Genomic DNA, 26,735 nt, shown 5'->3' on the forward strand with positions numbered 1-26,735 from the left:
TCCTAACTGCAGTAACTTGCACTGAAGTTCAGCCTTCTTCAGTAGTGGGCCCTGAGAGAGGCTTGTTACAGAAAATTGTTCCACACTTTTGGCATCCAGATCTGGAATAATCTTTTTCCCAAAAATATGAGATACTACAAGTTTTAGATGGCACAAAATGTCGTCCCTTGCAGTTGGAACAACTCGGGTCCAGTGTCAAGTATACAACTTTTTTCAAGGTTACCTAGAGACTGAGTGGAAAGAAATATGTGCCCTTTACTAAGCTTACCTGAGAGAGACAAAATATTAAGAAGCTGCACATCTAGCGGAAGAGAAAAAAGAACTGCCATTTCCGCTTGGTGGTATCTGTTTCTTCTCCCAAAGCTGACAAGAAGAGGAATTTGACTCTTGCATTGTTTGGTACTAACTGTTAGATGATGCTTATTCTTACCTTTCATTGGTTCTTAAGAAAATAAAGATAACTCTGATTTGTGCAGTTTACAGATTATTGGAATTTTATATATTAATTGTTTATCCAACTGATAAGAATATCCCAAATAAATATCCCAAATAAATCAAATGAGGAAATCTCACGTTTCATATTATTTTATTTATAAGTCCATTTACACACCACCAAAATTAAACAATAGACATAATTAAGTATGTGTCAAGATATGTGGCAAGAAAAAATCGTTTCTGACAAATTGCTGATGACTTTTTTTGGAGAGAGCGGGAGCTAGCATGTAACAGTTTGTTAAGAACATATAGTCTATAGTCTGTAACTCAAAGTGCCTATCTATAAACTTCATGCTGTGTGTTTCCTGAAAATTCAAGAGCTTTTGACAATCTGTAGTTTACTTTTAACACAAATGTCCCAAACTATTTAATCCCTTGGTGAATGGGCTTCTGTAATCTATATGTGAAGCCTATAGGCGTTATGTGACATGTTTCATTTTTTCTTTCTTCAGTTTTGCTCTCTTATCTTCCCTAATTCAACCTTTGAGTAACAGGCTGATGTATTTCTAGTATCAGTCTTTTAGTAGTAGCCTTGATGGTCTAAGGTTATAAGCACGCCAAGGTTCATATGGAGAGACAATATCTTCTATCAATCTGACTGATTTAATGAGAAAACTAGGCTGGCTCTCAGTAGCACAGACCATATCTGAACAGTCAGGTACCTGAGTATTTGTTCAGTGTTCTTCCAGCATGTCCCTACCTTGAATTGCCCGTGTTCTGTTGATTCCTGTTGTAGTTGCACAGTCATCGCAAAAAAGGTTGGTTTTCAACTTTTACCTTTGTCTCAAAAATATCTACAGGACTAAGCAACCACAGGAAGGTTGCTGTGCGTGGGGCAGTACTTATTACATATCTTTTGGGCTCCAACTGATTTTTTCAAAAAAAGGAAATTCAATATGTTCTCTTTTAAGAACATAAACCAAATTTTCCAAATAAAATCCTGGCCATCCTGATGTGATTTTTTGGCATTTTCTGCAGTACAACCAGGATTTCCCCTTTCACCTGGGAGGCTTGTTTGGTTAATTACGAGTCACTGAAGACCAGGATCGTACCAGGTTGAGAAAGAGAACTGCCTGCTGGTGTCTTGGCAATTGTACCTATTAGTCATCTACATGTACAGCTTTGGGAGTTTATGAAGGATATATGACTACAGCTCTAATTTTGAAACTCTAACCCTATAGTTAATTACACATGGCAAGTCATTGTCATATAATACCTGAGGCTGTGCTCTAGCAAGTTCTAATGTACAGATCCCCTTGACCTCCCTCTGATTATAGATGTATATTAATGTATAAAGGATAAATGTGACCTGAAGACCTACAGCTTGAATTTGGAGTAATTGTACATAGTGTTCATCTTAATGTGCACTGATTTAGGATACGTAATGCTTATTTTAGGATTATTAATTAAAATATGAACGAATATTTTTTTCTGGAAAAGATGAGTATCTTGGATTATTGATAGGGTGTCACGTTGTCTGTGAAACACTCCTCACATTTCTGCATTAAGTTGAATTCTTATCCATCCACCCTGCATCTTGCCATTTTTAGCTGTAAGAACAGGAAAATAAAGTGCCTAAAAGTGGGAAGAAAATGACAAGAAAACATCCTGTCTCCAAACTGTAAGGCTGTTATCCTTTATCAGTAATCTTTCATCAAATTTTGAGCAAGTAGCACTGTAAAAGGAATCCTGGAAATAAGAAATAACTTGATTGACAGACTATGCAGACTGTTTGCATTATGGGGAAAGACCAGAAGCTCTGCAACTGTATGTACTTATTTCTTGAACTATATAATATGTCAATCCACAGTGGAGAATAAGAATTTTCCTTTACAGTACCTAAAGGTAACTCAAATCTTTTGCTGTGTTTCTCTAGATATTATTCTAGATAGTATTCATGAATTTCTGAAATTGTGGCTGTCTGCAGCAAATTTCCTAATGATTTCAAAGACAGGATTGTCAAACAAAAATCTCAACGTAGAACAAAAATAGACAGGCACTCAATTAGATAATCTAGTGGGTGCGCAACAAGTTACTTATGCAGGGGTATTAATTCAGCAGATTTAAGCACATGCCTTAATTTCATTTGGTTACTGCATAGAAAAATGAAGGTGATAGTCTAGATTAAAATTATTCTACACTGAAGTCTATCATAGTAGCGCAAGAGAGGATACCTGCAAAAATGTGATATGGGCTAGCAAGCGTAATGCAAGCCATCTATGGACTATGAACATGGGCATATTTTCATCTCTAATTCCTCTGATGGCTGGTATTACTGTCATCCTGTGGAACACAGCTTAAAAGCAGCAGAAGTGTATTTACTTTTCACTGTACTATGCAGTTGCTCATGGGGTTTAGGTCAAATCTTAAAGCTGGGACATAACTGCTTGGCTGAGTATGTCCTCATTTTCTGTGGAAGAAAACCAGCTAGCAGAATCTGTTCCATGCTGGCTGTCAGCACATCCTAGCTCCACACACATATTTCAGAAAAGTGAGCTACTTGTAAATTGTAGTTTGTACTCAGATTTCAACATTTCTGCTATTTTTAATGTGTGAAGTAAAATACTCTTTAAACATTTTGTATGGAAAAAATAATAAACTCTTCCTAAGCTTGGGCTGTAGACACGTTTTTGGCTTGTGAATTTGTGTGCTGGACATTAAATAATGAGTTCTCTTGGCTTAACATTTTGAACACCATGTGCTCCCTGAAAGTAATAAGCAAAGATAAAGGGAAAAGAGCTCCAAAAAATTAAAACATAAGCACGCACAGAAGCAAAATGAGAGGCAGATTGATTTCCTAAGGGCTTAAAGAAAGAAGACAAACAACTTATATTTGTGGTTGCTTAAAAAAATGTGTTTTATCTGCTTCTTCCACTTACGTATTGTGGAAACAGATTACAAAAGAAAGCAAAAGCCATAAAAGCTGTGACTGGGATTTATTACCCATTATTAACAGTTTGCTTTTCTGTGCCAGGAGGAGGACCCTTTATAGACGACAATAATAAATTTTGAGCTTTTACAGTTTTGAGGGTGGGTGGCAGGGTTTGGGGATTTCCTCTTGGCTTTTTTGTTCTGTTAAGGTTATTCTGTGCTGCAGGCAGCATACCCGCAAGCAGATTACATTAGATGGGCTAGTGACACAGTGTGCAGAGCTCCCATCTATCAGTGGGAAGCTTGGCTGCTGGATTTGGCCACCATGGATGGGGAGCAGTGATTTCCTTCCAAGACAGATGCAGCACTTTGTATATATGAAAGTGTAACTTAATGCCACACCAAAAATTTTCCTACTCGTTGTGGGAAACAAGGCAGTGTTTTGCAGTATGGATCTCTGGTGTTGAAAAGCCTGGTTCTGTGTAGGTTCTTTAGGCACTTTTGTAGATCTGGACCATAATTGTTTACCCATTTATGACAGTCATACAGCTTAAGATGAACAGAAGTTTTAATGCACAAGTATTTGATTAGGAGCCACTGGGGAGATCTACTCTTCATATCTTAAAATCTAAATTTAATTCACTTGTAAAGAAACACAAATGAATTACCTGCAATTTACATTTGAGGAGGACCTGTATTTGCAATGACAGAGAGCTGTCACTGTAAAAAAGCCAATAGATATGCAAAAGAGGTTTTAAAAAAGCAAGAAGGAAGATGTTATGGTTCTTTTGTGATGGGTGAAAGGGAGAAGTCAGTTGGTATGTGATGTAACAGCTGGACTCAATATGGAAGGACACTTTATGCTCTTTACATCTAGGTGATATAATGTTCATGTGAAATCCTGGGATAGAATTTGTCCCCCCAAAGCTGAGATTCATAAATTACTCATTGAAAGCTTGGATTTGCTTTCACTGCATCAGACACAGGAAAATCTAAAGCAAGTCCCTAAAGAATTAAAGTGTTAAACCAGCCAAATCCCTCAAATATGCAGTATATCCATGTGCTGGTTTAAAATTTCACTCTTAGTAGCATACATGTGAAAACTTCCTCTGAAGTCGGTGGAGTTATTCTCAGTTACAGTGATGGAAGAGAAAGCACAATATAACTCAGTCTGGGGAAAAAACCCTCAAAACTTTCTATGACTGAGGCAGCGAAAGTGTTTTATTATTTTGTCTGAGTAATATCTTGACATTGCATTGTTATTTTAAAATTGCTCCAAAACTTGCTGTTTCTTGAGTCCGTGGTAGCACCTGCAGGGCTGACATATGTGCGGTGAACGAGACATCTGGTCTGGAACAAAGCTGTCTTTTAGCCCAGAGTAAACGTCACTTGTTCTTCAACCACAAACAGCAGACAGAGGTAGGGATGAAAGCCAGGGGAAGGTTTCACAGTGCATATCAAAAGTATTTATAATAAGGGCTTACAGGGCATGTGATTTAATTGCCTTTCCAGAATACAAGGCATTTGTCTGCTTGGTTTTTTGTGGGTTTTTTTCTGCTTTTTTTTCCAGACACCTCACTGTCATTAACCAGGTTTGTTTTACTAGCTGAAGATGACTTTGCAGTCCACTTCATGAAGCGATGCGGGGCAGTAACTGCGTAAAGCCTCTTTTTCCTTTGCCTAGTTGCCTGCCTTCAGCCGACAGAACTGAGAGAACGTGGTTTGGTCTCTGGAGGGCTGCTGCTTGTGTGAAAGCGAGGTGCTAGCATTACCTGCTGTGTTGACTAGTGGTGATGAAGCCTCACAAATCTCTCCCTGTGGAGGCAGCTCTCTTGGATGACTTTGCCTCTGACCTCTGAGAAGGTGCTGGGTGCTGGGGACGGACTCTGGGGCCAGGCTGGCTATATGCCTTCTGGCAGGGATAGCTCGAATGTGGTACCCACCTGGTGCCAGTGCATCCTTGTGATGCTCCTCTCTCGCTGGCAACCTGGGTAGGCTAGTCACCTCTGTCAAGCCCACTGGACTGCAGAGCAGAAGAGGTGCCACGGTGTCAGGGGAGCTTTAGCCTTGTCTCTGTGAAATGATGATGAGGGAATGGACTGCGTGATCCTCTCAGTTTATGGGGTTTGACAGGACTGTTGAGAGTTGAAGGGAATAAAACTAGACAACTCCTGATATTCTAGTCCTTGGCAGAGGGCACAATATGAATAAACTGAGATGTGCCAAAGTCAGTATTCAGCCCTGAGCCTGTCAGGTATTTTCATTGCCCCTAAAAATCTATAAAAGTGACAGGATTTGGAGTGTAAAAATTTTCTTTCACTGTGGCAACATGATCACTGTATGGCAGAGCTGGGTGTATGACAGGGGAGAGACCACACTTAGTGCTCCATCAGTTACTTGCTATAAACAAATAACCACTGGAAGAAGGAGAGCGATCACTCATTTGGGATTGAATTTGAGTTCTGTTCAGGGTTGGGGCTTCTGGTTTCATGCGGCCTCTTAGAAAGGTAGTGAAATTCGTTTTTAGACACTGACTCTTGGCAAGGTCGTTTCAGGGCCTGCTATGATAGATGGATTTTCTAGACAGAAATATATTTGCAGGCTTCAGTGCAGTATGTACCTAATGGGCTTAATACATCTGGGAAGTATCAAACCTACTGTGCATACATTGATTCTGCACAGTAAGTGAGACATCCTGAGCATGTCAAATATACGGCAGAAACACAGATCATCTATGAAGTCTGCACACTAAAATCAACCCCCACACCACTTCCAAAGGATCAGACTTCTGAATGTCTGCTGAAGGGCAACCTTCCTCCCCGGCAAGCATCTCTGTGGTTTCTGGGTGCTGGAGAAGCCAGAAGTCATGGACAAAAGCAGGGAATCCTCATGTTCTGCCCAGGTGACACTTCTGAGGTGGAGAAGTGAATGGCAAAAGAGAACATCTTGGAAAGAATCACTGGAGGAGAGAGGCAGGAGATGGGACCAAAGGGATGCATGAGAGGCTGCCTGCAGATCCTAAGTGGAAGAGGCCTTTTTTTCATGTTATTTCAAGCTGGTCTTGATAATTGCTTGGACAAATTTACCTGGACAGAGTCTTCCTTTTTCAGGGATGGGAAATCCAGGTAGGAGTCCTGTGCTTTTCTCTTGCTGCAGGGACACCATATGGCACAACTGAGCAGGAGATAAAAGGATTTCTTCTTGATTTTCCACTACAAACCACAGCAGGTTTTCAGCACAAACATTTCGCTGATCTGCAAATTTGGTTCATTATTAAAGCTGACTTATCTCTTAAATTCTCTAAATACTTTTTACAAGGTTGCCACTAGCATCACGTAATATGCCAATTAAAGGTAATTGAGACCTGCCAAGAATAAATGTCTTTATGTAAGACCAAAGGGAAAGGGGTGAAAAGAACAAGAAATCCTTAAAACAGGTTAGCATCACTAGTGTGGCTTTCTGTCTTAGAGGGTCAACGATGTTGATGTCATTTTATTTATGTTCAAATTTTACAGGATCTTACGAGTGTGAAAAGTTCTCCCTGGACAACCACATGCCATTTTTCGTTAGTCTTATTTTGAGCCTTGTGATATAGCTTTTGATCCCTGATGATCTTCTGTTGTTAGCTGCTGTTCAAGGTGGCATGGCTGCAAGAAAACAAAACTTCTTGGTATGATGCCCATGCTGAACGAATTTAATAACTGCTTTTATCTGTAGGGTTCTTCTAAATATAGGTAGTTCTCAAAGCAGCCCCAAGGGGCATTTTTCTCAAGGTACCAATTGCAGAAGACAGCTGTCAGTATATATCTCAGACTCGTTAAACACAAATAATCTGCTAAGTTACTAACCAGCAGTCTAAGACCAAGTGAAAGATCTCTGCCTCCTTTCCCATGTATCCCAGGTACCAAAAAATGATTGCTCCTGAGGCTATAACATGAGTCACAGAGAAGCCAGTTTGGCCACAGTAAATTAAGCCTCATAATGGGCCTGTTGAAGTGTGATGACAGCTCCTGCTGGGTGATGCTAAATGTGTGAAAAGTGCTGCAGGAGAGGGCTGGAGGAAACAAAGGGAAAGCATGTTAAAATTTGCAGAGTCAAGTCAGGTAAGGACTGGAGAAATATGTGGCGCAGAGGAAAAGGTTTGCAATAAATTCTGGTAAGAAGTAGGTAATTTCTGCAGTCATATTTCTCTATGTGGTTAAAAGATTTAAAACTGAAGGCAGAATCCCTATCAGGTAAGCTGGCAAAAGGGTGCAGGAGTGAAAAGCTGCCAAAAAAGCTGTACTCGGCCCAGATGTGTCCCTGCTGCCTCTTATTGTGGTCGTTTGCCCCTCATCCATGCTTCCCTGTGAAAAGACACAGAACTAGAAAGACATTTCTGTGTCTAGCAAAATGACGTATCCATGCAGAGCAAGAATAACTGTTTTTCAAAAGTGGAAATAGTCTGAAATTGCAAAAGGCCTTTGCAGGATACAAAAGGGATTTGGGTAGAGATTAAAATGCTCATGAATGTTTAAGAACAAAGTCTCAATAAATCCAGAAAAGAAACTTATTTTTTAAATGTAAGAAATTAAAAGCAATGAAACTTCAAACATTTTGGTGGATACTTGTTTTTCCAGAGTGCAACATCTCACCCCTTTGTAAACAGTAGCAATACAAGCGTAACAAAGCATGTATGTCCTTACTAGTTTGCAGTTAGAAGAACATAGTGTTTAAAGGTGTTAGGCACAGGCATGAATACCTTCCAAGAGGTTTCCTTAGAAATGAAAGAACATGCGAATAAAAATAGGGCATGTGTTTTTATTATGGAAATTTGGATCTCATGTTTTGTATTTTTTTAAAAAGTACACACTAGTCTAAATTATTTTTGTTTATTTCATGGTTTGTGAGTTTTGGGGTACTCATTTTCAAGCCTTCCTCCACAGCAATGATGTTTGACAGATTTAATAGTTATTATTTTAATGAGCTGAGGTTTCCACCTAATCACTTAACTTGAGGATTAGGATTTAAGCACAGCATTAAACATTATGATACAGCTCTTGTTATCAGATAATGCTATTTCCTTCACAAAACTTACCAGGGAGCTATTGTGTGCTCCAGCTAGTCAAGTGAAGTAGCCTTACATGAAAGGGTGTTAACCAGCAAAGAAAAAAATTAGCTAAAAAATGACCTGTTTTCCCATGCTTTCACAGCAGCAACATACCGATATCTCAACAGGAAAGGCAAACACACTGACTAGATGGTCTTATCTCATTTAAAGTACAGCCTTGTGATTTAGAGAAAGACATACGGTAACAGCTTTTTCCAAAGAGGAAAATCTACCAATTTAATTGGTCTACTTGTTTGATTTGAGAAAACTATCCCCTTACATGCCAGTGCAGCAGCCCAGTGATTTAGATAAAGAACTCTTGCTGGTTCACTTCCCATCAGTCCAGTCCTGCTATGAGAGAAAACAGAAGCAAACTCCTGTCTGAAAATTCCTAAGGAACCAGAGATTAATTTCATGAGGAGCGTGGCATGGGACTTAACGTCTACCAGATCCTGATGACTACTTGATGAATCCTGCATTTACTTATAGAGCGCTTAATTGATTGGACGCAAGAATATTCCATTTGCAGTGCAAACAAGTTAAAAAAGGCTTAGTCAGACATGTCTAGCAGAGTCAGATTAAACCTTGATCCTAGCAAAAGGCAGATGTTCTCCTGGTTTGTGTGACGGATAGGCAGCCTGCTTTACTGAACAACATGTCTTTTCTTATGCTTAGCAACAAAAAGCTATACTGTTCTTGCAGCAGAGTTCAATATTATAGAAACAGGGAGAACAATTTTATCTCTGCACTCCAGTAAAGTTAACATCCACCTTGTTCTGCATCCAAAGTGCTTTCTTCAGAACCACTGGGGATACCTTAGTCAAACGGTTTTACAGCAGGGCTTTAAAAATTGTACACTTTTAAAATTAAGGAAAGAAGCTGCCTTTAATAAATATTCAATTTTAAGACAATGATAAAATAGCTATTGTAATCGGTTATAAGCAATATGCCACAGAATTTAGGCTAGTTGTCTCTCCTTTTACATCTTTCAACAGATTATTTGTGGGCATTACTACTATGGATTAGGTCATGAAAACAGAAACTCCTTACCTGAAACAGCTGCTCGTTTTCAACTTGACAGATTTGACTATGTAGCTTAATACTGAGACATTTTCCTAATGCACTCAACTAACAAATATTACCAATGTAAACCTCTGCACCCTGTTTATTCTACGGATGTGAATCAATTGAGAAAGGGCTGAAGGACCTAAGTTTTTTGCCCCAAATAACACCCTCCAGAAGGGTGTTATCCTCATCAAATTATTCAGTCTTTGTCATACATGGGTAAAGTTTCACTGCCCTCCCTGTCATGGTCCTCAGCTGCTTCTGCCCCTGCCCTATGACAACTGCATCCGAGCAGCCAGGTTGTCAGGTAATGCCCCAGAAGAGCTGGATGATGCCAGGTGTAGTCAGTGAGGAGCTTTGCAGAGGTCACCATGTCGATATATCTTTGCAGGACCAAACATTTCAGTGTAAGTCTACCCTTATTATCATCCTCCCTGCCTTTCAGTTCTGTTTCATTTGTGGCTGATTTGTTCCTGCAAGCTCTTTGGGAGGCATATTCCTCTGCCCCTGCCAAGCTTCTGTTTTTCAAGGTCGTTTTACCCACAGAAAGTGATGTTTCTGCTGTTTTCCCCAAGGACTTTCACAGAATAAACCCGATGTCATTACGCTACATTCAGACCACTGTCCAGATTTACGGTCTTGGAAACTTGTTTTGACACTGTTGTTTCTGAGTGAGGCTGTGCCATCAATCTGTACAAGGGGGAGACAGTGTTTGCTATCTTACTGTGCTGTCAGCTCACTAGTTCACCTATCAATGACTGCAGTTCAGTTCATATTTGTGAAGCTCTGTTAAAATGTGAAGCATTCTAGAGGTGCTGAAGATTACTATTATCTTGCCCTGCAGAGCACACAGCTACTTCAATAGGACAGGTCAGTCCAAACAGGTCTTGGCAGTGCCTGGATAGGTAAACAACAGCAACCACTCCTTGCATTTGCTTCTGCAAGCAAAGGACAGAGCGGTGTCTGGCTGAAGATCATCCTTTCTGCATGTGCTTCTCTAAAATACCTTGGATCATGATATAAATTGCAGGAAGAAAGCTAAAGAAGCTGTCTATATTCACATTTCTTTACATCTCTGTTCCCTCTCCATGTATATAGCAAGTGCAGAGAAACTATACTTGCTGTGATTTCTTTTGATCTTGCACTGGCACCTGCTGGTACGGGGAACTGGAGGCACTGAATGAATGGTGGTACAACAACAGTCAGCTACAGCAGGGTTAGGGAACATGGGGTTGATGGGCAGAGGTAGGCACATACTCGTCATTCTGCTTTCTTCAATCCCGTCTCTAATCCTTATAGTGTCTAAGTTGAGAAGTAACAGCTGTGAAAAAATAATAGCAGTTCCAGGATTGCTTTCTTGCCTCCCAGAAAGCCTTGTGCAAATGCAGTGCAATCAGCATTTCAAGAAACACATGTATTTTTTTCTTCAAGGAGTCCTGGAGGTGTTTACACCTGAAGTGCCCTACCTCATCTCACTGCTAAAATGGGGTTGAACACTGTGTGCTTGGAAGATTTTTTCTGTTTGATTGTTTACTTGAAAAAGTTACAAAAGATAGCTTACCACATCCTCACACCCACAACAGCCTTTTTCTTGCACCTACTACAAAACATGCATAGGCAGTACAACTCATGGTACCCAGCTCAGTGGAGGGGTGAGAAGTTTGCCCAGACTGCCCCAGCTCCATGTGCGGTCACTGAAGAAAAGTAGTTAAGGCATCTACTATAAGACTGGATTCATTCACCCTAACTAAAGCATCTAGAATTCAGCCCATGTTTAAGGATTTTTCAAAGCTATTGTATATACACTGCTAACCTATGGCAGATCTGCTTTCCCAGCAATATTCTTCCCTACTTTGCCTATGCCCAAAGCCAATTCTGAGTCATGGTGTGGGTATTTCTTTGAGAAGGATAGTTTAAATTTCCCGTAGCAGCTTGACATTTTTAATTACACAGCATGTACAGAATTACTAGACTGAGCATAATATGCCAAGTCAATAAGCCATGTATTACATTTTTAACCTGAGGCTTCAGAAATCCATCTATTTTTGTAGGTGTGTTTCCTGTACGTGCTTTGAAGCCCAGGACATGTATAGCTTAAGGGAACTGTGCAACCTTCTTCAGGTTGCACAGGCAGTCTTGTGAATAAATGGAACTTACAGCTTTGGTCCACACCTACAATAATTTTCCTGTGGTTGGGAAATGTTCCTTTTTTCAAGTACATGTGAGCATGAGATATCTTGGAGGAACAGAAGTAATGACTCCACTTCATGGCTTGACTCCAAAGGGGGCACTTTTGACAAAAGAGACTCTGCCCTGCATTTATACCTGCAGAAGAGGCGCCCACATCTACTCTTCGTTTTCGGAGTTACTGACATTTTGTGACACAAAGTGAATATGAAGCCAAGTAAATGTATTCTTTGCCCAAGAAAAAGAATTGTCTGTGTTTCATTCCCTTGACAATGGAATGAAAAAAATATTGCAGTTTTACCAAGATGTTTTCAGCCTGACAGCTAGCATGCCCCTCCCTGGGAATACACGGGATGGAGAAGCTGCCATCTCCAGCACCATTGCCAAGACAGGAGTTACCATTCTTCTATACTTTTTGACTTAGCACAGACTTCTTGACCTCCATCACTCAAAGTGAGCTGGTTTAGCAAGACCCAGTCTGTATTTAAATCCTTCAGGCCAACTCTGGCTCATTTCAGCTGGGACAAGCAGGAGTTGAGAGGGCAGTAACCTGCACAAGCAGCCCCAGGTGAGGACATGCAAGGACATGCCTCAGCAATGACGTGTATGGATGCGTGTGCATGGGGTCTCCCAAGCTGGAGTGCCTGGCAGGCAGACTTTGCCTGGGAGGAAGATAGGGTGCATCATTTGTTCGGCCCTTTGGGGAATTAGCAAGCAAAAGCATCTGGGAGATCTCAGTCTAGCAAAACATTCAAGTACCTGTTAAATTTCAATCAAATCAATAGCTTGTTGACTGGTGTGAGTAATGATGTGCCAGTGCTTGGCTGGATTCAGGTTTGAAATATTAATAGCTGCCCAGTTTTGTGTATTCTAACTCAGGTAAGTGTGAAGAAAATGGAAGGTGATACTACCCCTAACATGAATGCTATTAACCTTGCTCTGGAAGGAAAGGGTAATTGCTGTTCCAGGTGGAAAACTAAACATCTGTTTTGCGTAAGAACATGTTTTACAGTTTCCCCTCCTTGCTCACCTTAGGATACTCTGCCATTACTGTATTTTATTTGCCTTCCCCACCTCCAGGTCTCTTCTACTTGTTTTTCTTCCTTGTTCCACTGCTCTGGGAACTGGAGTCAAAAGGAAAGCAGAGCCCCTTTGAATCTGCAGCAGGCTGGATTAAATGGGACAAGCAGCCCTCCCTCCCTCCCTCCCTTCCCCTGCCCTGCTGTTTGCAGCTGAGTGATAACATCAGCTGGCCCTTGCGCCTTGCTCTGTTCTATGTGTTTTCTCTTCTTATTTTGTTTTTTTTTTGTTTGTTTGTTTGTTTTTGGTTTTTTTTTGTTGTCGTTGTTTTGTTTTGGCTTTTTTTTTAACTTGTCACTGGATTTAATTCCACATGCACCAGTGAACAGCAGCCACTGATGCTTGATCTAACCACTACACCAGAAAAGCTTTTATACAGGCTGCAACCTGAGCTCCTGCAAACACATTTCAAACCTCCAGCTGGTCAAGGTGCACTTCCACTCACATTTCCTTTTATCAGAGGGCTGCAGGAGATCATGCTGAGCACATTATTTACTCTCCTCTGTATGCAGCCTTGCTTGCCTGTATTATCAGGGGTAACATTTTATATAGGAGGTTGCCACCCAGTAACTAAACACAAGATAAGCAGTCGTGGGCAAAAAAATGCTTGATCTTTACAGAACATAGTAAGATCATTAGGGGATCACACACTGTTCACTTACCCAAATGAGCAGGCAGGAGCCAAGTACCAGAAGATTCTTTGCACCAGTATTGTCTCCCTGTTCATTTTCAACAATTTTTGGCAGCATAGCTGGGAATCCACATGGGTAAAAAGTATAAGTGCCAGGATCCAGCTCCCCGAAAAGAGATCACCGGGTTTGGTGGTAAGACATAATAGCTGGTGTGGCTTGTTTGCTGTCTGGTGTTACTGGAAAGGACTTTGAAAAGGAGTCTGATCCTCAGCACAGGCTGGCACTCGACATTACTTCTCAATCCAGAGCAGGAAGGTAAGCAAAACCAAACACCATGAAAAGGCCAAAAGGAGCGGAGGAAAACCACATGTAAATATGCAGGAGGAACAGGAAAAGGCTATCAGGGCTGTTTCCTCCAGAGTTTCTTCACTGCTGTTATTGGCTGGCAAGAAGTCACTTTTGCAATGAAGTGGCTGGGGCTTGGGTTGTGTCTCATGGGCAAGCTGGGGAGACTCTGCTCCTCCCTCCCCAGTGACTGCAGAGGAGGGCAGTGAAGCTCCGTCTTAGCCTCCGCTGTGAGGCACGAGTCCAAGCCTCTGCCTCTTTTGTTGACATCCTGTAGTTTGTTGACACCCGTATATTTAGCAAAGAAACAAAAATGTCCTTGCAATGTGTGGACATGATAGGCATTCACTTGCTCTGGGTCTCTGCAGAGAACTCTCGTCTGGTACGCATCCTTCTGCATTGCACCACTTCGGGGAAAATTATAGAGCTCCCTCTTGCATTGCAACCATGTTATGTAAAGCATCTGAATATGCCACCCTCTGAGAAGATGTGCCACCTCCAAGAAACTCATTCAGATATTTCAGATATGATAATGACCCATTTAAAGTACTAATTAAAACTGGATGAGTTTCATATCTCCCCCAGCTTTAGAAAAGAAAAATCACAGGTCAAATACAAATTTCATAACTGCTTGATAAAGCCTCTGCAGGAAGGAGTTTGGCAGAGGGCATCAAGACCAGGCGCTTTTGAGCAAATGAAAGAACCTAAAGCAAGACTTTGAAGTCTGACCTTCAGAATGTATAATAATACACTGGATGACAAAGGTAATAAGTACCACAGAGAGGGACAAAATGTATCTAATTAAGCAGTTTTAGCCACGCTTTTCTTTTCAAATACACTTCTTACCAGAAGGATTTTCAAACTTATCATCACAGCTTTTCAGTGATGTTAGTTCTGAAAATACTGCTTTATTTTGCTCCGTGCAAAGCAGCGTATCTTCAGTTATTTTACCGTCACAATCCACTTCTGTGGTGTCGTTTGCGTTACAGGAGTGGAAAGGCCTGAGAGAGCAGTGACTAGTGATAGTCGTCACTTCACCTAGAACTATGGGCCAAGCGTGTTCTTCTGAGCTTTATGTTAAAATCAATGGATAAACTAGTTGGATAGACACTGCCATGTGAACAGGAACCCCAATTTCTTCATCTCCAGGTGGACAGACTAAAAAGTGTGTTTTCTTACTCTTGCTGTCTTCCCAGAATCACAGAACAGATGAGTTGGAAGGGACCTTTGGAGGTCTCTAGTCTGCCCCCCACCCCCCTTTATAATAGGTTGGCTATAAGTTTAAGTGATAAGATCACCCTGAACTTTCCCTTCTCCAGGCTGAACACTACCAACTCTCTCAGGCTCTCCTTGTAGGACACATGCTTTAGTCCCCTCATCTTCCCCATGGCCCTTTGCTGGACTCTCTCCAGTATGCCTGTGTCCCTCTTGTACTGGAGAGCCCAGAACCGGCCACAGTACTCAGATGTGGTGTCAGCAGTGTTGTGTAGAGGGCAGGGTCACCTCCTTTGACCTGCTGGAAACACCACTTTTAATGCAGCTCAGGAGGTTCTTGACCTTTTTTGCTACAATGGTGCATTGCTGGCTCATGTGTTGTCCCCCAGGATCTCCCACTGCCCTTCTCTGCAGATCAGCTTTTCAGTTGGCTGACTCCCAGAGTCTACGGATGCATGGGGCTTTTCTTCCCCAGGTGCAGGACTTTGCACTTCCCCTTATTGAAGCTCATGTGATTCCTGCCAGCTCTTTTCTACAGCCTGTTCAGGTCATGTCCCTCTGAACGACAGCACAACCCCCTGGTGTATCAGCCACTCCTCCCAACTTTGTATCATCCGCAGTCTCACGAGCCTTTAGTCTGTCCCAGCATGCAAGTCATTAATGATGGTACCAGAGGCAGTCTGAAAAGCCCTGCAAAAGTCAAGATGAACATCCACTGCTCCCCCATCACCCACTGAGCCATTCACTTCATTGTAGAAAGCTATCAGGTCAAGCATGATTTACCCTTTGCAAATTCTTGCTGATTACTCCCAGCCATTTTCTTTCCCTTCATGTGTTTGGAAAGGTTTTCCAGGATTATTTGATCCATCACTTCTCCTGTGATCGAGGTGAGGCTGCCTGGGCTTTAGTTCCCCATGTCATCCTTCTCACCCTTCTTGAAGACAGTGACATTTGCTCTCTGCCAGTCCTCCTGAACCTTTCCCAGTTGCCATGACCGTTGAAAGATAATGGAAAGCAGCCTTTCAGTGACATTGGTCAGCTCCCTCACCACTCATGGGTGTATCCCATCAGGTCCCATGGACTGTGTCTGTCCAGTGTGTTCACACATTCTCTAAATGATTCTCCTCCAGCAAGCAGCCTTTTTGGTTCAGTCTTTCCCACTGGTCTCAAGGCCCTGGGATTGCTGAAGGCCAGTACCAGTAAGGACCAAAGTGAAGAAGCATTTGGTATCTCAACCCACCGACTACTTGTCCTTCGTCATGAGGTCCCCTGCCCCATTCACCAGAAGGCCCACATTTTCCCGGTCTTCCTTTTGCTGCTGATATACCTGTTGAAGACCTTCTTGTCGCCCTGCATGTCACCTACCAGGTTTAACTCTAGGTGGGCTTTGTCTTTCCTGACCTGCATATTCAGGCAGTGTCTCTGTATTTCCTTTGGGTTACCTTTCCCTGCTTCCACCTCCTGTTTGTTTCCTTTCTGTGCTTGAGTTTAGTGAGGAGTGGCAGTCCTGCCACCTTTGCTTTTATACTTGCTTATCAGGAAGGACCATTCTTGAGCTCAGAGAAAATGAACATCTTTCCTGGATCTCTCTTCCCTCCATGACTGTATCCCACACAATTCTTCTAAATAGCTCTCTGAATAGGCCAAATTCTGCTTTCCTGAAGACCAGGGTTGGGATCCTGCTTTTTGCCTTGCTCCCTCCTCTCAGAATCCTAAACTCCACCATCAGGTGGTTGCTGCAGCCAAGGCTGTCCCCTGACTTTCACATTCCTGATCAGTTCTTCCTCTTTTGTAAGCATGAGGTCCATCAGGGCACCTCCCCTGACTAATTCTTGTTTCTGAACTGCGTAGTCCTCAGTGGATGAAGGCAGCTAGGTCTCTGCTGGTAAAGCCCGGGAATGGATGATGAGGCAAACCTTACAGGCACTGGCCATGGATAGGGAGGCGTGGCAGAGGCAAGGTGGGTTCCTCCACATTCCCCATTCCTTGCCTGAGCTCTTGGTTTGAGGATCCAGCACAGCTGTGCAAAATGATCTTGCATAATTTGTGCTTCCAGCGCACGGCATGAAACCTTTTCCCACAAGGCAGCCACAGCAAGGCCGTTCTGGCACTGGCCCCGTGCCCCAGGTGCCTGTTTCACAAACTGTCCTATGTAATAGTAACTTGCAAGGCTGGGAAAGGGTGAGACAAAGCACAGATGGCTTGAGGAGCTTTAGGTAAGGGAACAGACAAGCCTGATATCCCAGGAGCTTTATAGGGCATATGTCGGCAGCCAATGCTAATACATAGAGAGCACGTTTGAAATTCTGGAGGCTTTTATGTATGGGATCAATTAAGTCATTTTATGTAGATGTGTGTGTGCTCTGGATGAGCACTTGATGGAGGAAAAGTGAGGGCTGCTGAACTGTAAGATGAAAAAGGCCACTTTCAACAAATAAAAGGTCATGCTGGATGCTGGGACTGGCTGAGGAAGAGGAGGCAGACTTGCATCTGGTTCACCGCCCTGTCCAGAGTGTATGCATCAAGCTCTGCAATTGAGAAAAAACTCCCTGAAGACATCAGAGAGGCTTTTCAAACTGAGTGCTGCAAGAGGTGGATTTTGAATGGTCCATTATAAATTATGACCAACACTATCTGAATTTGTATCACATGCTTCCCTCATACTCCCAAGACAGAAGTTGCCATGTTAAAACCTGTTAACACCAGTACTTCTGCCTGGCCTTGGGACTCACTCCTTTCTTTTCCTACTTGTTCCAAGCCACTTTTCCCAACTGTCAAACAGTTTTCTTTTCTGTCCTTTCTTCATACTTGATTTCCTCATCTTGTGCCATAACAGCACACAGCAGAGTGGACGTACTTTTCAGCCTTTGCTTAATATTACCTCTCACGGAAAACACCTGCCTATGTGGAAACGCATTTCTGATTGCATACAGTTTGCCTAACCTAAGTTCCTGAACTGTACGTAAGTACCTGATGGTTGGTGAAGCAATCCTGCTCAAATGAGGACTTCACAGGGCACTAGTTTTCACTAGTTTTTCAGACTTCTCATAAAGGAACTCAGACAGATTCTGAATCACTTGCCCTCTGGGGGATGTCCTCTGTGCCCCAGCTGAAGTCGTCTTGGACTCCATGTGCCATCACAACAGTGACATGCTTTCTGCAGACTGACGCGTCACTTGGGCACTGGTGGAAGATGGTCTTTCCTGTCCTCAGGCTTTGAGTTGTGTGGAGGAAAAAGCCTTTATTCCTCACTGAGATGGGTGACATGCTTCTTGCAGACTCAGGGATACCTTTGGGGCAGGTGTGGTTTTCCTGCATGGGGACCCAAGTGCAATGTACGCCTAACCTGGTGCCCCAGCAGTATGGGGTGCCTGTGTGGGGCACTTCAGTGCCATCCATGGAGCTAAGCTGAGACACCAGTAGAGGTGTATAACCATGGCAGCAATTTTTACATGTATCTATCCATCTTTATCTAAGGGACAAAGAAGATTAATATTTGTGAATAGTTTTGCACTCCACCTGTTGCTCAAGGCTCTGTCCTTGCTCCCAGACTTTGCAAAACTCCCCTCCAAATCACTGATCTCCTTGGAATACCTTGTATTTTATTGCTTGATTATTTTACATGTGCCCTATTAATTAGCCATGGCTAGTATGTACCTGTTTGTGCACTGCACTGACTGCGCTGTAACATGCACATACCTGAATATTATATAGCATGATTACTGGTGAGTTCTTCTTAAACACCAACTTGGCTGGTAGCAAGATTGAGTGCAGTTATCTGGGTGACCTAAATTGCTCCATGAGCTGGGGCTGCTAAGAAAGAGTGAATAAGTGATTGCATTATGAAATCATGTTTTCTCTTGTGTAGCTAAAAATGGCTCTAGCCAAATCACAGGGGCTCTGTTTGCTTTGGGGTGTGGTGAGCTTGTATACTTGCAGTTTCTCACAGGAAAGGAATAAAAAAATCCCTTCTCTGAAGGGCTACTTCACTGAATTTTAAGAGGATTGGGCAAGAACCTCATCTTCTTGCTGAAGAAAACATTTGCTGGTTGTGTTTACCCTCTCTGCCAATGACATTTTCTCAACTGTTTCATACGAAAGGCTTTTACAACCACTGTTAGGAGGCACTGCAGGTGCCTGCAGCCGGGGCTTGCCTGCTGTACCATGAGCAGAGTCTGGCAGTTCCCAACAGCCCCTGGCCTGCAGCAGCAGCACCAGCAGAGCAGCTGCATTGAAACACCAGCCTGGAAGGTGCTGGATGTTCTAAATTTTCACTGATAACATGAAGGACCAACATGTTTCAGGTTTTCAGGAGAATTTTCTGCATCCAAGGGATACAAAAAATAGTGACTGTTCCGGTAAGATCGGGATAAATCACCTGTTAGAAAAGAAAGGAAATTAAGATTGCTTCTAACATAGTAAGCAAGCACTGCATGGCTTTGCACCTAGGTTTTGTACAGATCTTGTTTTTCTTGTTCCCAGTGAATATACATGTAAGGCCTTTAACTGGTTGAGCAAAATACCAAGGAGTAAAGGGACTGTTCAAAGCATCATTTTGAGATACTGTGGAGTGGATTCTTGAATATCCCAGAGAAAACTGAACTAAACTCGGTAAAGACATTTAGATACATCTCCTGTTGTTCCATGGCAATGATGATTTTCTACTGTGATAAGAGCACATCAAATACAACCTTCCTTCAGAAGAGGAAGAAAATATTTGAAGACATCTTCCAGGTATCAGGGAAGTCGTCAAAAGTAACTGTGGGGTTAAAACACCATCTTCCCATTTCACATTTCCTGCCATAAGTAAAGACTAAGGATTGGATAAACTCTTTATACTGGGAATCACGGAGCAAATGGAGGGAGAAACTGGAAAAGTGCATTTATTAGTAACTATAAAACTTTTTTTTTTTTTTTTTTGAGACAGCACCCATTTGTGTTTCTATGTGTACTTAGGGTCATGGTAGCTCAATTGCAGCAAAAAAAACATTGTCCTCCGTAGAGCACTATTGGGTAGGTTTGTGGCTTATGTGACTCTAGAGAAGAGCCTTTGATATTCTTTCCAGCATCCCAACTGACAAGTGTGTAAAGTTCATTTTGATTCATGGGGCACTGGGGGAATCCCTGCAATGCCAAATCCAATATTCTGCCATTGTTTTCCCCTAAAGATAACAAGTTTTACATTTGTTTCTATCTCTCTTGAAAAAATAATTGCAGTCCTAATTCTCCTTCCAGTGAAGTGACAGTGAGGTTAAATGTCTCAGTGGCCACAGATTTTGCTGCTACTTCTCAGAAGAAAGCTCTCAAAATTATCAGCTTAAAGCTTTCAAAATCGTTAAAACCAAATATTTCAGTGGTTCCAGCATTTTGGTCTTGCAGAAAATTAAAATAAAATCCATTCATATTTAGGATTGCTTGAATTTCCACAGTAAAAAATTTATTTTCCTAAGTTGGAAATTTTATTTTTTGATAGTTCTGAGATAAAAGCTTTGATTGTTTTGCCAGTGTGATGTGTTCCATAACAATAATCCTGTGATTAGTTAGTATTTAAGGGGTATATCAATACTGCGAAGAGTTTATCAATTTGTCCTTTCACTTTGGCTTGTTGCCTAATTAGGAACATGACTTTGATCACCTTCCACTTCAGCAAGCTTTGGTGCTTCTGTTATGTAAACACATGTGGAAATGGCTGTACGTATCACAATGATTATTAAATCATTAATGTCTGCAAACTCCAGAAATGTTTGTGTCATGATATTCATTTTAATTGCTAACCAGACAGTGTTAATTAGGGGAAATCCATGATAGTGTAATTGGTCTGTAAGTCCTTCTTTCACAGTGGTGAAAGTCCCTTAGGAATGTCACTGAGGAATTCTCAAGAGAAATTGCTCCTAATTGGTGACGCATAAAACTGAATGGAAAGAGATATGATAAATTAATGATAAAATCATTCAGAACATTAGTCATGTTTTAAAATTATTTATATGTCTGCCTCCCATTCTGCGTATTCATCTATTCTTTCATATTGCTCTCCAAAAAGTGAATGGTATTTCTAATTGTGGAGAAGGAAAGAGTTCATTTGTAGCTCTGTCTCATGTTTCAGGTTGTTGCCAGCATTTTCAGATTTATTCACTTTTTATTGGTTGATAGATCAGTAATCGGATGAGGGATGTGTGTTTACAAACAGGTCTGCCAAAAAAACACCCCCAAAAAAGACAGTGAAAGAAGAGAGGAGAAATGTTGATGTATTTCATAATTCTGTTGTGTGCTTGTATCTCTTAGAAGAGTGAATCTTTATCAAAAAGAGACTGGAAAGATTTGTCATTGTGAACTGTGCTCTTATTGATTTTGAAAGCTAGGTTCAAATCCGTACAAGCATTTGGTGATATAATGCACTTTCCCTCCAGCACTGCTAATATTGAAGCATTGAAAGAACAGTGAAAGCCTACACTGAAATCTAAATACTGAAGCATGTTGAGCCTATATTTTAAAATACTATGTTTATAATCAGGAATCCAAAGCAAAATTCTCAAAATTTGGCATTACCAACTACAGGAGACACATTGTCAAGAAGGGATGGGCTCCTATCCGGCATTTCTGCAGAACTGAGCTGTCAGACATGTCTGAAGTTAGCCTTTCTGAATCACATTCATTAAAAATCCCCGTTCACTTTTGAAAAGTTTGGTTCTACACTCACATTTAACCAACAAAATGTGAGCTCTTTTTTTTTTTCTTTCAGAATTAGAGAACTTTCACAACTGTTAATGCCTTTAATTAGGACTGTGGTTGAGTAATTAAGTTGCCCAACTATAGATCAAGATATCTAGCAGTATTTTGAAAATGTTGACTTTGTTTTAACTTGTGCTTGTTTTCTTTACTGTAGCTGCCTGTCATTTTTTTACATATCTTAGAATGTAAGCTGCTTTTGCCACGAATATATTATTGGTTTGTGTTTGTGCTGTATCAAGCAGCGTGGGCACTTAGGGACGTGGGGTTTGAAGGCATTCCTGTGCTGGTGCAGGGAGCACCATCCTACAGCTTTGACTGGGATCTGAGCTGTGTGCATGCATTTCCCACAGCACAAAGCCTGGTACAAAGTAGGCGGCTTCCTGGTAGATTCACAAAAATACTGGAAGTCATCCCAGTTACGTGTTTTGCCCTTCGCAGTTTTTAATCCTTGTCAATTTAGCTGTTTTTTCTTCCACAGAAAGCACGTGGATTTTCTAAAGCAAATAAAATTAAAATACTGATCCATTTAGTCCAGTATCTTATCTTCAGAAGTAACCAGTTCAAGAGACTTCAGAGAAAGGATTAAATGTATGCCAAAGAGAAAAGAGCCCTTAGGTCTGAAGAGCTGAGGAAAGGAGCTGAAAAGCTATCAGAAGGTCACCGGTTAATTTTTATTAGACAATATTAAGAGATATTAGAGTCTTTTTAATAACCTATTATTGTTACAGCACTTTATTTTAATAATAAAATAACCATTATTCCCTCTTTACCAATCCTCTCATGACATAATATCACATATCTCTCACCAAACTGTTTTTTCCATCCCTTTGATCAGCAATTCCCTTTTAAACTATCTCCTCTCAGCTCCTTCTTTGATCACCTTTGACAGACTGCTAGAGTATGGAGGACTAGTGTATTTAGAAAAGCAAGGAAAATCTCAGGATACAAAACACAGTTATATGAAATACGATGTAGACGTGTCTCCAAAGCAGAAAGTCAGAATAAAAGATATATGTGCTAGTGCAAGGAAATAGCAGAAGCAAGAAAAAATGGTTGGTGTCTCTCTGGTGCTCAGTTCATACTATGCCTTGGGGTTTCAGCAAACAGCATCTGCATGAACCTTGATGGCTACAAATCAATAATATAGATCTCATCTGCAAACAGATGCAATCTCTGCCCCTTTATGGGAGGAGCAGCTAATACCTCAGGCAAATACAGGGCATGAGTTTCAGGTATGCCTAGTGTATGCCCTGGGGAGCGTTGTGTAACCTTGCGAGCAGCCTTTTTTTCATAATAAGCACAATGACAAATCCAAGGGTCAGATATGAGGGGGCAAGACTGCTGGGGCTGGACAAATTTGGGAGCAAAGTGTAAAATAATTAGTTCTTAAATGGTTTATGAAACGCATGTAAGCAAGACTTTTAGAAGAGTATTGTTTCTTAGGAAGGACAGCTGGGTATGTGACACCCTTGAACTACCAACAGGTCATAGGCTTTTTTAAAAAGTATTTTATGGATTTCTATTTTGTAGCCACTTTTATTTCAGCCTGATGTTGCCTGCAATTCCTTCTCCTTTTTTTGGTTTGTCTTTTCCCTGTTTTTCCTTTATAGTTCTCTTTCAGAGATAACAAATTTTCCCTTTAGCATCAGCATGTGATTTCTCCATTTTGATGGCATTGTAATTTCTTTTTGCTTCAGTTTTCCATCTGGAAAATAAAGATAGCATTGCATAATAATCTGAGAGGATGTTACAAGGGTTCCTGGATGATTTAAGATGTGATGTTTCATGACAGACTTAGCTTTCATAAAAGTAGGCATAAAGCGATATCTAGAGATAGGACTTGTACCTCTAGAAAAAATGATAGCTAAAAGCGAAATTGCCTTTACTTCCCTCTCTGCTTCAAACTGTATAATGTTAAATACAAAATGTTTTTTCACAGCACATGTAAATCACAAGTTTTTGAGGGTAGCACAACTGTGAAAACTACGAAAAGACTCAAACTGTTGTTCCAAAGTATCTGAACACTTAGTTACACATTAACAGCTACAGTAGTTGTACATTCACATATTAAGATATCATCCAATTTTAGAGTTAAAATGAAAGCTTCCTTTTCAGTGCATTACCACTGAAATAAGCGTGTACATTTTTTCCAGAAGAAGTAATGAATCTTTATATAGCACTCTAATGGCCTATAGCGTATTTGGCTGACTGGAATGGTAACAAATATTAAACTTTAGCACACTTCAGAAAGTGTGTGTATATATTGAAATTCTAAGATTAAGAGGGTACAGTGCCTACACTCAGTAGTGCTAGTACAGAATATTTTGAATTAATGGTATAATGAGAGCCCTCTAAAACTCATCACAGCAGTTCTGGCCCTTACCTATAACAAAAAAAATGGTTGTTACACATTGAATGCACTTCCAAACTATTCCTTCCTCCTTACAGTTCAGCTGAACAAGTAATGATTAATTACACTCAACTTTTCCATGATTCACCCCCCCCAAAAAAAACCCAACCCAAAAAACAACTGAAAATGAGCCTATTTCTGTGCATGCCAGATGCTCTAGGCATACTGCTTCTTCTGCTATGTATATGATGTTTTGTTTTGACCTGTGGTTGTTCTTCCTGGCAAGAATACATTGATTTTCACAGATTTATAATTTTGTTGGAAAGCTGAATTTTTTTTTTGGGGGGGGGGGGGGATTTTTTCACTACTTTTGTGAAAAACTCAGGTTTCATTGTGAAATATTTTTGTTGGAAATTTTTTGACTAGACTTACCGTTTAGATATTTAGATTTATGTACACTGATGACTCACACGTCCTTCCCCCACTGATTTTCAACACCTTTGCTATTGTTTTCATGAGCTGCTCTTTCCTCTTTCATTCTGAAAAAATACAAAAGCAGTTGTAATCAATCCTTGACTTGCTTTTCTTTGCCTTTCCAGCATGTGCTCTAATTTTTTGGCTTAAGACACAGCTTTTTTTCTGAAATAGGAGCACACCTCTTGATTTTCCAGGTTTGTCTTCTGTGTTGCTCTCCATCAAGGGGATATACCAAATGTCACCACGGCTCAGTTAGCACCACTTTAACCTGCAGGTTGAAAGTTTAAAATAACTTAAGAAAAGAGACTGAATGGAGCAGACAATGGAGAACTTGTTCTAGACAGCCACACTGCACGGAAGTTAATTAATATGCCAAATGTTAAGTTTATCTTTAACTTACTTGCCTTATTTAAAGAAGCAAGCACACATTTTATACTTTCTCTCAATGTTAGGGTACCACTGTGAAGCCACATTTCCCAGCCTGGGGGCACCTGATGTCCTTAGCCAGCCACACTGGGACTTCCTGCCAATGACCATGTTGGCTCTGCATTTCTTCCAGGGAACTTCAGTTTTGACAAATTTGGGGTTCAGCAAACTGAAGCTTCCTCCAGCCACACCTGGGCGGGGATTTTCAGAAACACTGGCTGAAATGTTTTTTCTCAATGAAGGATGGAAAAAAAATGACAGCCCCTCCCTAAAAAGACCAGTAGACTTTATGGCTTCAGACGGACACTGCATTCACAATGTTATGTTATGAACATCAGTTAAGGGTGGGATTGCTCTTGTCTAAGTTTAACTGGCCAAAGGTTAGTAGTCTAGCCTAAACTAGCCATCTAGTCCCCCTCTGTAATCAGTAGTGAAATACAGGCATCTCCAGAGGTGATTCATTCGTTGTACCCACATCTATCTAAAGATGGGATGACTCACCGACTGCAGAGGGACCTGTTCAGGGGTTAAAATTAGGTGAGCTGTATCATGCTGCTGGATACTGTTTGTGTTAGCCTGCCCCCATAGCAAAGCTACCTACAGGCTAGGCTGCATCACCTCTCATTTGGAGCAGGGTAGGAGCACGCACCTGGACAGTCACAGCAGCTCACAGGACAAGTGCTGGCAGGTTCGGCTGCCATAGCTGAGTCATGTGGCTGAACCCTTAGTACCAGCAGCTGTTTGTAAAACTGGCTCTGAGATACCTCTGATAAAGAGAATTATGACTCAGGCAGGTTGTGAGTGCTTTTGAAATGTTACACCATTTCAAACGGCTCAAGCTATTACCAAATATCTTGGCACCCCCTCTTCTTGACTGCAGTGTACATGGCTCTTTCTAGCTGCAATTACTACCAATACTTAATTGATTACTTCATTAAGCACAATGAGAATCTTTGAGCCTGAAAAGCAAAGCATTGTGTAAGTCAGCATCTAGTCCCTACGACTTCATTAAAATCATTCTCACATCAGCTTTGTTTTGCCTTTGAAGCTCATCAGACTCGCACAGAATAGCAGACCCATCCCAACTATAAGGAACCTAAATAGTCTACATGATCTTTCACTTTATTTCTGATGATTTTTTCTTGCACCCTCCACACAACTGAAAACTCCATCATCATAGCTACATCTTCTTTCCACAGTCTGGGAGCTTTTCCAGTTCACCTCATTCCTTGTGTGTTTAATTTTTTGAGAATCCTCCTTGAACTGATTTCATTTTCACCTCCTTGTTTAGCTACTTTGCTCTTAGTTCTGATGGATTTGTTGCTATCCAGCACACCTCTTCCTTTGGAATGCATCCATTTACGTGTGAATATTTTGATGTTTCCATTGCACCATCCCATTTTATTTCATTCAGAACCGCCTGTGTTTACTTCCTGCTCTGATGGAATTTGTTGTCTTTGCTTTATGTTTCATCCTTGGTCACAGTGGCAAAGGTGTAATCCTGACTGTGCAGACACCATCGGCTTGTCTCCAGCTCTGTCTTTGAGGTTAGTCACAACAAAGAGGAGCTCCACGGGAGGCTGTGCAGGCTGCAGGAAATTGCTATCACAGGGTTCTTAGTAATGGGAGTATTTATACTGGGCAATGTTTATGTTTTGCAGTCATTTTGCAGACCTTATAATGCTACCTACTATACACCTACCACCAAACACAGCACGTACCCGTGGCCAGACACACCACAAACTGTAAACTCCTTGCAGCACTTCTGCCTCCT

At 41.3% G+C, this 26,735-nt stretch overlaps 1 long non-coding RNA gene across 1 annotated transcript; it reads right to left on the reverse strand.

Annotated features, from left to right (window-relative positions):
• Window positions 1-569: 569 nt before the first annotated feature.
• LOC130151798 (uncharacterized) lies at window positions 570-14,130 on the reverse strand. The gene is made up of 2 exons (XR_008822718.1): window positions 13,450-14,130; window positions 570-12,831 (listed from the first exon to the last, which is right to left on the reverse strand). It is a non-coding gene; the product is annotated as an uncharacterized LOC130151798 (long non-coding RNA).
• Between the last annotated feature and the right edge of the window lie 12,605 nt (window positions 14,131-26,735).

The sequence above is a fragment of the Falco biarmicus genome, chromosome 6 (genome assembly GCF_023638135.1).
Source record: "Falco biarmicus isolate bFalBia1 chromosome 6, bFalBia1.pri, whole genome shotgun sequence".
Lineage (NCBI taxonomy): Eukaryota > Metazoa > Chordata > Aves > Falconiformes > Falconidae > Falco > Falco biarmicus.